The sequence below is a fragment of the Thalassophryne amazonica genome, chromosome 5 (genome assembly GCF_902500255.1).
Source record: "Thalassophryne amazonica chromosome 5, fThaAma1.1, whole genome shotgun sequence".
NCBI classification, from domain to species: Eukaryota; Metazoa; Chordata; class Actinopteri; order Batrachoidiformes; family Batrachoididae; genus Thalassophryne; species Thalassophryne amazonica.
The window spans coordinates 118771224-118783666 of NC_047107.1; the positions used below are offsets into that span (position 1 = coordinate 118771224).

Genomic DNA, 12443 nt, shown 5'->3' on the forward strand with positions numbered 1-12443 from the left:
TACTCAAAAACTAACTTGATGAAAAGGTTCAACCCGACATATAATCGTAGAAATAATTACATAACCAGCACTTCTGGTTCAAGGATGATGTTGTAATATTAAATGGTTTATGTTGACCGTTAGCTACATGTAGTAAATTACCATTCAAACCAGTGCACCAGCTACTGTGCTTCACAATAAAAGCATTTTAGGCCTTTACTTTGAAAGCGATCATGTTGAAACTCACCAAGTATTAAACAGGGCCAGATAGAAGAACTAGAGGATGAACTCATTATGTGACTATGCAGAAGATAGTCATTTCCATAGAGCTTTTTTTTTTTTTTTTTTTTTTTTTTTTTTTTTGCAATCGAGCAGATGCTCAAAGTGCTTTACAGTGATGCCTCACATTTAGCGCCCACTGTGTGAGGTGCCGCCATCACCAAATCAGTCAACTTACAGTGAGTCAGTGCAACAAGTGCAATGCTCAAACTGACTCACCCACTTTGTTTACGTGCTTATTTCTTCTTATTCTTCTCTCATGCCCCTTTAGGAACTCCATACAGACGTGCCACTGCATCAACATTATATAAAAAAAAAAATAAGTGAAAATTATGTTGATGATGCCCACATCAGAGGTTCATTGGTCCTGACCCGTGTGGATCAGAATTCAAAATTTCAGAGCTGAATATTTGGTACTTTTTGTAAAGTTACTGATGGCATGGTTGTTTACCCACTAACCCGCCGACCGACCCCGCGAGGCCGATCCTTGCCGTAGCAATCGTTGGGGAAAAGTCTGTAATGTTCTTCTGCATACAATCAGAGGATCTGCGCTGAAAGACTTAAACCTATGCATGTCAGTGTTGGCTCCAGAAAATACGGTTGAGATTTTATTGGCGGCTAAATGCAGATAATAATTTAAGTGGTCAAACAATAAAGAAATGAAAGACTTCGGGTGAGATTGATTTTCAGTTTGGTAATTAAAGGCTGAGCGGACAGAAATAAACGCACCACAGGAAGGTTATAATTAGGCCTTTGAAGAGGCAGATAGTCTTCAGCGTCAACCAAAGCGCTGTACGTTTAAGAATCTGCATGGGGTAATGAGAGGAACATGCCTATAGACAGCGGATTCTGCTGCATGAGGCCGTTTGGAACGAAAGATGTTTTCTGAGTCACTGGGGAGTTCAAATTAAAGAGTACAACCCGTCCCGTTGGGGTCATCATCTCTCACCTTTAGTGCACAAATGTCACCGTTCAGCATTCATCAGAGTGCAAAAGGACTGGTTCCTTCATCCAGACACAAAAATCCCACATATGGCGGTTTCTGTGGCCCCGCCCACTTATTTACTGGTTTCTATCACTGATTAGACCTTTTCACTAATTGTGAAAAACTGGTTCAGCAGCAAACCGCTTTCTTTGTCTCAATGCAAAAACATGTAATTTTAAGAGGACGGGCTCCACCCCAATATGCAGCTCTGCCTGAAACCATCATGGTATCGAGTCCCATTCACAGGGTTTCTTTAAACGAGTAAAAACAGTCCAACTTGCAATGTTAAAAAGAAATTTTAAAAACACCCTAACTCTGAATACGTGGAGTCCAAGTATCACAACCACACAGGAGACAGGATCCACCAGGACTCCTGCAAAGATCCCGGGACACCTCTGTCTGTCAGCCTAATTATAAACCCAGAATCTGCTCCGTCTCATACATGGAGCTCCTAAAAGCATAAATGTAACTGCAAGGACAAAGTCAGGTCCATGAGTATTTGGACAGTGATAATAAGGTTTGTAGTTTTGCCTCGATGTGCTGCCACAACGACACATTTAAGATGTGATTCAACAGCAGACTAAGCTTTCAACTGAATGATTGCATAGCAATTGTTAGTGAGGAAAACAGATCATATCCAGGCTCGAGTCTCCCATGTGCCCTCTGGCAAACTGGAGCTGAAATTCCACATCATCTTTTCAAGGAAACATGATGCAAAAGACACACGTGCTGATATGCACCATTTTTCCAAACACAGTCACAGAACACCTGTAACACCTTCAGAGCCGTCATGGTGGCATGTCTTGGTGGCTTCCTTCACTCGTCTTCATCTTTTTGAAAACTGCTTACTCCAGACAGACTTACCATACAGTACCTAGTGTTTGTCTTTCTTAATGATGGATGGAAATAACATATGTAGTGACTTGGAAATGTTCATGTATCCATCCCCCAACTTCTTTAAAGAAACACTGGCTGTAAAACTGATGATTTTATTCTTACATTTAGAATTAATCTCTCCAATTACAAGTGAGTAATCTGTCCAATTACATCAGCCAGTGATCTCCAATGTACACAGTGCAAGTCTGAGGCTGAGTGTGAAGTGACTGGGATGAGAATCTGCACAGCCGAATTCGAGACTATGGTCCTCTGTTGGAAAATGGTGGATTGTCACCTTTTGGTTAAGGGAAAGGTTTTACCCCAAGTGGAGGAGTTTATGTATCTCGGGTCTTGTTCACCGGTGGGGGTAAGCTGGGGCGTGAGATAGATGGACAAATTGGGGTGGCGTCTGATGTTTTACAGACACTGTACAAGTCCGTTGTGGAAAAGAAGGAGCTGATGAGCCAGAAGCCGAGGCTCTCAATTTACCAGCCGATTTATACTTCTATCCTCACCTATAGTCATGAACTTTGGGTAATGACCAACAGAATGAAGTTAGATACAAATGACATAAATAAGATTCCTCCATTGGATATCTGAGCTTACACTCCTGGGCAGGGTGAGAAGCTCAAATATCCAAGAGGGACAATGAGCAGAGCCAGCTGAGGTGGTTCGGCCATCTGAGGAGGATGCCCCTGGTCATCTCCCCGGGCAGGACTTCCAGGAAAATGCAACTGGGAGGAGGCCCCGGGGAAGACCCAGGACTCACTAGAAGGATTATATTTCCCAGATGGCATGAGAATGCCTCAGGATTCCCTAAGAAGAGTTTAAGGACTTGGCTGAGGATAGGGAAGAGTAAGATGAGCTGCTAGGTCTACTGCCACAGAGACCTGGAAAAGTGACAGAAAATGAATGAACGTCCAGTTACTTACAGGCTCTGAAAATGGAGGGACTGTGTGTGTGTATTATATATATACCAAAATGGCTTAAGTGATACTTTGTGAGTCTTTGAATTAAAGCTCAGTCTACAGTTCCAATAGCATGTAGACTGCTCACTGCTGATGGGCCTGTCACACCTCAATGAATTAGCCGGTGTATGCCGACTTATGAAAAATTTGGTGAACACGCTGGCTACATTTGACAAACTCGTCATACTATGACGTATACCAGTGTGCTTCAACATGCTCTAAACTTATACAAAATGTACCCATAACTTATTAGACTTATGTCAGTGTATTTGCCATATTTTTAATATGTCCGCATACAAGTTGTGACAGGGCCTTGAGGCAAGAGTATCCTGTGTTACTGCCCAAATACTTATGGACCTGACTGCAAATGTGGTAATAATACACTCAGTGACAGAAGTCATATCTGACACCACTAGAAAAAAAAAAAACCAACAACAACAACAAAAAAACGGCCACTCCCTCAGTGCACCTGGCACTGGAGCAACCTGACCAGCAGTGGGTGGATCCACTCAGGATCTGTTCACTTCCAGGTCTACAGACCTCAAAGAGTGGTGACACTCCAATGCAGAACTTCCCAAGTTTCCTCAATGGCAGTGGAAGACTGTCTTCCTTAATGAGAGTCCAGACTGCATTGAGTTTGGACCTGGGTGGTGCTGTGCACTAGATGACCCCCTCGGCACCAAAGAAGATGTAGACGCTCTACAGAAAGGGGCCTTGGTGTGTTCCATAGTTTACGGTTTTCCAGCAATACGGAAAATGGTTTTCCTCCATTCCCTTTGATTGATAGATGGCAACAGCAAAGTTCGTCCCACGGAGCAAAACAGGAGGTCGTCTTTTCCAGAGTGGAAGCTTTGAGAGGTGTTTTATGGTGGGTGGTGTGCCAATTCCACCACCAACCACAAAAAAAGTTATCTGCAGGCTGGAAGACCACTGGGAGAGAGTTTAATGTCATGCCCAAGATGTATTCCAGGCCAGACCAAACACCAGTCGTATCTTATACAACCACAGTTTTATTTCAGTCAGACACAACCTGTCAGATCTCCGTCCAGATCCAGAAGGAATGACAACACATAATGTTGTATATGAAGGACACAGACTACAAAAACTCTAGAAACTTATCATTCCAGTTGCATGTTTTGAAAATGGTGTCCAATGTGCATGCCCAATAGGGTACTTTAATGTTTCTAAAATACTCTAATAGTAATGTCAGAGGTTTGTCCAATAAAGATGCAGAACCTCAACAGGTCAACGAGACAAACGTGCCGGAGCAGCGAGGCAGCCGAGAGCGTCTTTATGTGGGGAACAAAGAGGGAGGAAATCTTACACATACCAAACACGCTGCTCAAAATTAACTGGAGAGTGTTTTGAAGAGTGGGAGGGGCCCAAAATAAATCCTGAAAGACCTGACTATCACGCTCTGATCCAATTTTAGCCACGCACACAACTGGAGGTTAATTCTTTTGACCCGAGACAAACGCTTTCCACGTTATTAGGCATTTCTGCTGCTGACAGGAGCTTTCAGAGCCTGTTCGTTACAGGCCAAACATGTCAGAGAAAGTAGCAAGAATGCTAACCATCTCAACAAGGCTGTGGTCCATTTGGTGGTCCAGACCACGCGGGAACTCTGACTCTTCTCGCTTCTTGTATTTAGAATTTCCTGGCCATTTCAAAACACTAATGCCAACAGAAAAAGAATAAAAAAAAAAAAAAAAAACCCTATGTACCAATTCTGATTATTATAATACACCATACTTTCCTGTGCATTAGCCTTAAAGTGAGCAAGTGGGGTCATTTATGTTATGTTTTTGTTTTTAAATTGCAGGCTTTGTTTTTATCAGATGAAACAAATATAACATTTCTGAAAATCTGTCATGGATAAAAGAAGCAGCATAGGTAAGATGAATGCAAATAAAGTCATTAAAAATTTAATTATTGAATTCAACTAAAATGAATCAGCTACTTATCACAAATCAATTGACTCGATTTTGTTAACTTCTCATACATTCCCGTAGAATCCACTCACTTCAATGGGACTGCATGGAACAGATTTTTTTATTGCCTCGAAACTTGACTGCCCATTTCTTGGTATTTGCTTGGTGAAATTATTTAATTTAATGTTAATTTAACCTTTATTTAACCAGCTTAGTCCCACTGAGATCAAGACCTCTTTAGGAAGGAAGACCTGAGCTCTCCTGCTATGATGAAGTTAGCTGGCTGACTGGAAGTGCTGTGACAAAGAAAATGTACTGTTGGCTATGCCTCCTGATGAAACCATCTCAGGGATGTCTTGTCTGGTCAAAATTGGGTTTTGGGGATCTGTCTAACTTTGACCAGGCATATAAAAGGCATTGAAAGAGCAATGAACATGTGACTACATGTTCAAGGTAAAGTTGCCTGGGCAGGGTGAAGGTTGAACATGCAATTAATGAAGCTGCTCGCCTTTACCACCTATGTTAATGACAAAGTTTTTGTCCCCCATTTTCAATACGTGAAACAGGCTGTCATAGGGAGGCTGTATCAGTCCACTGTGAGCATCATGCAAAATAAAGACATATTCTGCTGATTGCAGGCATGAGGGGTGTACCCCACCGTCGTCCGTTAAGCTGGGCCACAGAGAGGCTTTCATAGAGCGATGAAAGTGCTCACACAGTCCATTGGCCTGGAGATGATATGCTGTGGTCTGGTGGAGCTTCACACCCAGACTGTGTACAAATGGTCCAGTGTGTCATATTTCCTAGCTATCTTGGGAACTCCTCGGGAGACCCCCGGAATAATTCTAGGACTTGGCCAAGGATAGGGAAGTGTGGGATGAGCTGCTTGGTCCATTGTCACTGCAACCCAGTCTTAAACAAGCAGCAATAAATGAGTAAGTTTCACTTCATCGCGCTGGAATTCAATGTGTGTTTTCATGAAAGTGAAGCATTGAAGCCGCACTCTGCCCACCCAGGAAGGAATCCCCAAACAAACACTAACTTCACTTCAGCCTCCAGTGTGTATGACTGAAACAACATCGCATTTCACGTTTCATCTTGAACGATTTCAATCCATACACATTCATATCGATTTTTTTGACAGTGTCTTTGAGTCGTGTTAATGGAGCGATCAAATCACCTGTTGGTGTAAAGTTCATTTTCTTTAAGGCCACGTCCCTCAAAGTGGTTTTACCACCTGGACTCATCGCAAAGTTCAGTGAAAAACACGTGATTATTTCTTGTGTCTTTCTGCTGACAAACTCAAAGATCAGCCAAGAAACAAACGTACAAACCTCCTGAGATAAATGAAGCGTGGCTGAGCGCAGTGAGCCGGCACAGCTAGCGTTCAGCTAGCGGTCAGGGTGCCCACCGGCTCGTCACCAAACAGCTCACACCTGTGGACACTGAAAGACGGCGGCTCCACCGCGACCACGACGCTGACAGAAAGCAGAGCACCTCCACTGCTTGTAATTTGAAAGCTGTTTTACTAACCATTATCATAAATTTTCCCTTTGTGAGGTCTTTCTTTAGTATCGGTTTATGATCCGTCAGTTGGACCTGGAGGGGGGCTGAACTTCGGTCTACGGGGGCAAAGTGGCAGCTCGATGTGTCACAGGAAAGAAAACATGCACCCGTGGCCTGTTTAAGGTATTCTTTCAAAGGTTACCATCCCTCTTTAATGCCAACATCACAGGCTCTGGCCCTGAGCAAGTCACAAACAGGAAGTCTCTGTTAATCCTAGTCTTCCCTAATGACGCAGAGGAATTCTCAATATTCCCATTGTCTTCCTCCGTGCACTTCCTCTTCAATGTCATTGTCTGGCACAGATTCCTTTCAAGAACTCGGGATTGGGTTAGGAAGGATTTTCTAATTCCATATTCCCAGAATCAGCATAGAGCCAGGACAGCAAAAGTGTAGATGAGAGGGTGGGTGAGTGAGTGAGTCCATCTCGGCCAGTTTCAGCAGACAATAACTCAAAAACAATACATGCAATCATGTGATTGCATGTACTGATTTGCATAAATTGTAATGAGGACAAATGTTTTTGCATCTGGTGAACACTGACGCACCAGACTGACCTGAAGAGCAACTTTATTCTGCCTATGTAATATCCCGTAGATGTACTGCCACCTGCTGGATGGTTGCATGAGGTGCCTTTCTTCATGACTGTCAGTTAACAAGCTATGGATGGCAAGTGGATGCTGGATGAATTGTTGAAAATTACCAACCAATGTGGTTAAAGCTAATCTAGTTTGTCTGGAGCTCAGCACAGCTAGCAACCACACGGAGAAACAAGATGCCTAGAATTCAAAATTAATTCTAAATAAAATATTTAACAGAACAGAAAATGAAAACTGGAATTAAACAACAGACACAAGGTGCAGTTGGGGGTTGTGCTAAAACTATTCATCAGTTCTACAAATTAGTGCCGCTTACTCAAAACACTGATCTGGTGTATTCCAAAAACCATTCGAGCACTGTTCTGGAATCTATATCAGAAGACTAAGAGGCTTCACTACTCCACCAACTGATTCCAAACAAAGACTTCAAAATGTTCCAGATGATTTGATAATGTGGCCTATGGGGTATGCAATAACCTAACATAGCATAATTTAGGGTATAACAGGCTAGCCCACTTTGACCCAAGGAAAAGGGTTATATATTGGGCTGTTACACCAGCAACCATTCTTGTTCTGGGTCAGATGTAATCAATTTAGATCAAAGAGACATGAGAAATGAAGGTGGCCAGAAAACACCAAGAACAACTGTGAAACCTTTAAGTGAGTGTGAAGAGTGGTTATTGAGGGACCGACGTTCATTCTCTCCAATCAAAATTCATCATAACCCTCCTGGTTTTACAGTCCAAGATCTCAACAACATTGGTGACATCCTGATGGGACTGGGATGCAATAGCTATGTCACCTTAGTGCACCAGATTAGTCACCTTGTACTAGTCCAAGGAATAAGCCAAAGCTGGGCAAGACATCGGGTATTAGCTTGCCAGCTGGTATTTTATCATTTTAAAAAACAACCAACCAAACAAAAACAATGACTACAATTGTTGTGGGTGCAACAATTTATAGATACAAAACATAAATTTGTTTTAAAGTAAAAAATTGATACACGGACTACTGAATCGATTTAAATGTATGTACAATGGATGGGTCGATGGCTTGATTTTACTGTTATAAAATCAGTTAAGCTTTTATGCTGCTAATTCCCCACCTCTGCCTCTTCAAAGGTTCAAAGGTCAGTGTGAGACTTTTGTGAGACTGCTTACAGAATGTCAACTTCACCTGTGAGGTATAAACAAGGCAGTAAAAAGGATAGTGAAGCTTAGAGCTAGCGGCCGGCGATCACCTTAGCATTTCTTCTGTTTTTCTTGTTGATTAATGCTGGCAAATTATACAGTATTTTTTGTCTTTCTGATGCCTGATTCTGTTTTTTCTTTGTTTAAGGTGCAGCTCCATCCAGAGATGAGAGTTGTTTTTGTGTTGGTGACCCTCCTGTCCTGTGCACCAACAGCAATTCTTATATATTCGTCCGTGAATTGTTCTGTGAATTATTTCTGTAATTTATGTTTATAGTATGGCCCAAGCAGAGGGGGTCACCCCTTTGAGACTGGTCTGCTTGAGGTTTCTTCCTCAGAGGGAGTTTTTCCTTACCACTGTTGCTCTGGGGGTTGGTAAGGTTAGACCTTACCTGTGTGAAGCGCCTTGAGGCAACTCTGTTGTAATTTGGCGCTATATAAAGGAAAATAAATTGAAAAATACTCTTTGACCTTTACGTTGTATTCACATTGTTAATAGCATCATACTGCTTCAGAATTGGAAAGTCATGCAATGCTATTTATGTTAATGCTAGCAGGCTAAAAACAGATGGCTTTTTCTTCTTCTAAGTTTCTTCTATGCTGCACTTTCTGCTACTGTATGTGCCACTGCCCCCAGTGGTGAACAAAAGGCAAGCAGAAGCAGCACCAATGTTCTCCAACACAGAATGTAAAACCTGGAGAAAAACCTTATTTTTTCATGAAATATGTCAATTAGTCAATCAGCATATCGCCCTTTACAACAACCAACAGTTCATCAATAATAACAGAAAAGTTCCTATCGGCCAAACAGGATTTAAACTGCTTTAAAATGGAAAGTTATGTTATGCTACTTATGCTAATGCTAACAGGATAAAAACATCTGTCTTTTCCTTCCGGGCTGCACTTTCTGCTACTGTATGTGGTGCTGCCCCCAGTGGGTGTGCAGAATGTTTTTCCACTACAGTAGTTAAAAACAGAAGAAAGTCCCTATTTTTTCATGAAATATGTCAATCAGTCAATCAATCAAAATTTTTGTATATATCTCTTTACAATAACCAAAAGGTGACCAAAGTGCCTCACAGTAAAATTAAGAAATTAAAGGGAATAAGAGCATAACATAATAATAATAATAATAATAATAATAATAATAATAATAATAATGGTGCTAATACAGACCCGATTCCAATGAAGTTGGGACGTTGTGTGAAATGTAAATAAAAACAGAATATAATGGTTTGCAAATCCTCTTCAACTTATATTCAATTGAATACACCACAAAGACAAGATATTTAATGTTCAAACTGATAAACTTTATTGTTTTTGTGCAAATATTTTCTCATTTTGAAATGGATGCCTGCAACTCATTTCAAAAAAGCTGGGACAGGGTGACAAAAGACTGGGGAAGTTGATGCATGCTGAAAGAACACCTGTTTGGAATATTCCACTGGTGAACAGGTTAATTGGAAACAGGTGAGTGTCCTGATTGGGTATAAAAGGAGCATCCCCAAAAGGCTCAGCCATTCACAAGCAAAGATGGGGCAAGGATCACCACTTTGTGAATAATTGTGTGAAAAAACTGTCCAACAGTTTAAGAACAATGTTTCTCAAGGTTCAATTGCAAGGAATTTAGGGATTCCATCATCTACAGTCCAAAATATAATCAGAAGATTCAGAGAATCTGGAGAACTTTCTACATGTAAGCGGCAAGGCCAAAAACCAACACTGAAAGCCCATGACCTTCGATCCCTCAGGCGGCACTGCATTAACAACCAACATCATTGTGTAATGGATCTTACCGCGTGGGCTCAGGAACACTTCAGAAAACCATTGTCAGTTAACACAGTTCGTCGCGACATCTACAAGTGTAAGTTAAAACTCTACCATGCAAAGCGAAAGCCACACATCAACAACATCAAGAAATGCCGTCGCCTTCTCTGGGCCCGAGCTCATTTGAAATGGACAGACACAAAGTGGAGAAGTGTGCTGTGGTCTGATGAGTCCATGTTTCAAATTGTTTTTTTAGAAATCATGGACATTGTGTCCTCCGGACAAAAGAGGAATAAGACCATCCAGATTTCTACCAGCGCAAAGTTCAAAAGCCAGCATCTGTGATGGTATGGGGGCGTGTTAGTGCCCATGGCATGGGCAACTTACACATCTGTGATGGCACCATCAATGCTGAAAGGTACATCCAGGTTTTGGAGCAACACATGCTGCCATCAAAGCAACGTCTTTTTCAGGGACGTCCCTGCTTATTTCAGCAAGACAATGCCAAGCTACATTCTGCACGTGTTACAACAGTGTGGCTTCGTAGTAAAAGACTGCGGGTACTAGACTGGCCTGCCTGCAGTCCAGACCTGATGCCCACTCCAAATGTGTGTCACATTATGAAGCGCAAAATATGACAACTGAGACCCCGGACTGTTGAACAACTGGAGTCGTACATCAAGCAAGAATGGGAAAGAATTCCACCTACAAAGCTTCAACAATTAGTGTCCTCAGTTCCCAAACGCTTATTGAGTGTTGTTAGAAGGAAAGGTGATGTAACACAGTGGTAAACATACCACTGTCCCAGCTTTTTTGTAACGTGTTGCAGGCATCCATTTCAAAATGACCAACTTCATTGCAATTGGGGTTGTAAATATTAAGAGCCATAACAATGACAGAACAAATTGTGGTGCACTATAACTGACCTTAAAAGCAGCATGTACAATGAAAAGAGAATAGGTCCAAGAATAAAACTCTGTGGCACTCCACAAGAGAGAGAGGGGAGCATTAGCTGAGGAAAGGTCACTAGTCATAACAGCATAGTCCACACTATCAAGATTCCACAGCACTGGATTGTATCATATCACACTGAATCGTTCCATCATAAAATGTATCATCCCTAAATCGTGGCTTGATATGTATGGTGTTGTTTTACAGGGCAGCAATGAACACCCATAGTAATTGTTTTACAATAATTTGTGCATGTGCAATTTAAACTTAAACTGGTTGTAAGTAAAGTCCAGTCACCCACTGCTCCTATCAGCATTATTCCAAAGCAGTCAGCTGTGACATCTGCCAAGAGGCCTGCTACAGGGTTTGGCCTCATCCCCAGGAACATGTCCAAGTCAAATATTGTTGCCCTGGCACATTGTGGGGCAGCCCCCCTGCCACAGCTCCTCTGTAGCTGGAGGTGATGTTTATGACAGGTCTCGGAAAATTAATGGCACAGTTTCCACACTGTGAGGAAAAGGAAAAAGAAGAAGAAGAAGAAAAAAGAACAACACATGGGAGGTACGACATACCACACAGAGTCATTCTCTCTTAATCTCTTATTTCAGAGTTTTACATTACAACTTGGACGAGGACTTATCAGCAGCATGTTGGACACCCAAAAAACAAAAGTGGGATCAAAGCAGATGACATAAGCCAGCACAGGCTTCAGACGAAGAAGATAAATGCACAGAGTGAAGTTTTTATCAAAGGCCGGCCTGTTTTAAGATCCTGATTAAAGCTCGCGGGTCTCCCTATGCCCCACCTCCCCCCCGTCCCAGTGGAAATAGGTGTTCAAACACGATTCTGTTGTAGTTGGCCTAAGATGCTCCCCCTTTGGGTTTGCCAAGAGACGCTGCGATCGCAGCCTGTCACACTGCAGCACAAGGAATCCACAGTGTTTTCAAACCATGAATTACACTTCAGTTCAGCCCCACCACTGCAAAAAAAAAAAAAAAAAAAAGAATAATAGAGGCCGAGATTTTGTTTGATCTCTGCATTCTGTGGCTCTGGAATAATGAAAACACTGACATTGTCCGACCTGAAAAGAGCCACGTCCACTCGGCCAAACCTGTTTATCTTCTTTCACCCTTTTTCCTGGCTGATATCAGCCTGAGACAAGACCAGACATCTACCCCACTGCTGGGATATCAGCTGTGCCAGATGGTGGCTGGAAATACGCAGCTGATAAATAAAGTCAGGTTGGGGGGGTTGGAATGGGCGAATGAGCCGGATAGGAAGTAAAATGCCAACGCTCAGCTAAAAAGTGGGGAATTCTGGCTGCAGCACGAAAGTTTATCTACTCTACCAGCCAC

General features: G+C 42.2%; 1 long non-coding RNA gene across 1 annotated transcript; it reads right to left on the reverse strand.

Moving 5' to 3' along the window:
* Positions 1-761: 761 nt before the first annotated feature.
* Positions 762-5493, reverse strand: LOC117509885. The gene is made up of 3 exons (XR_004560579.1): positions 5270-5493; positions 3910-3919; positions 762-772 (listed from the first exon to the last, which is right to left on the reverse strand). It is a non-coding gene; the product is annotated as an uncharacterized LOC117509885 (long non-coding RNA).
* Between the last annotated feature and the right edge of the window lie 6950 nt (positions 5494-12443).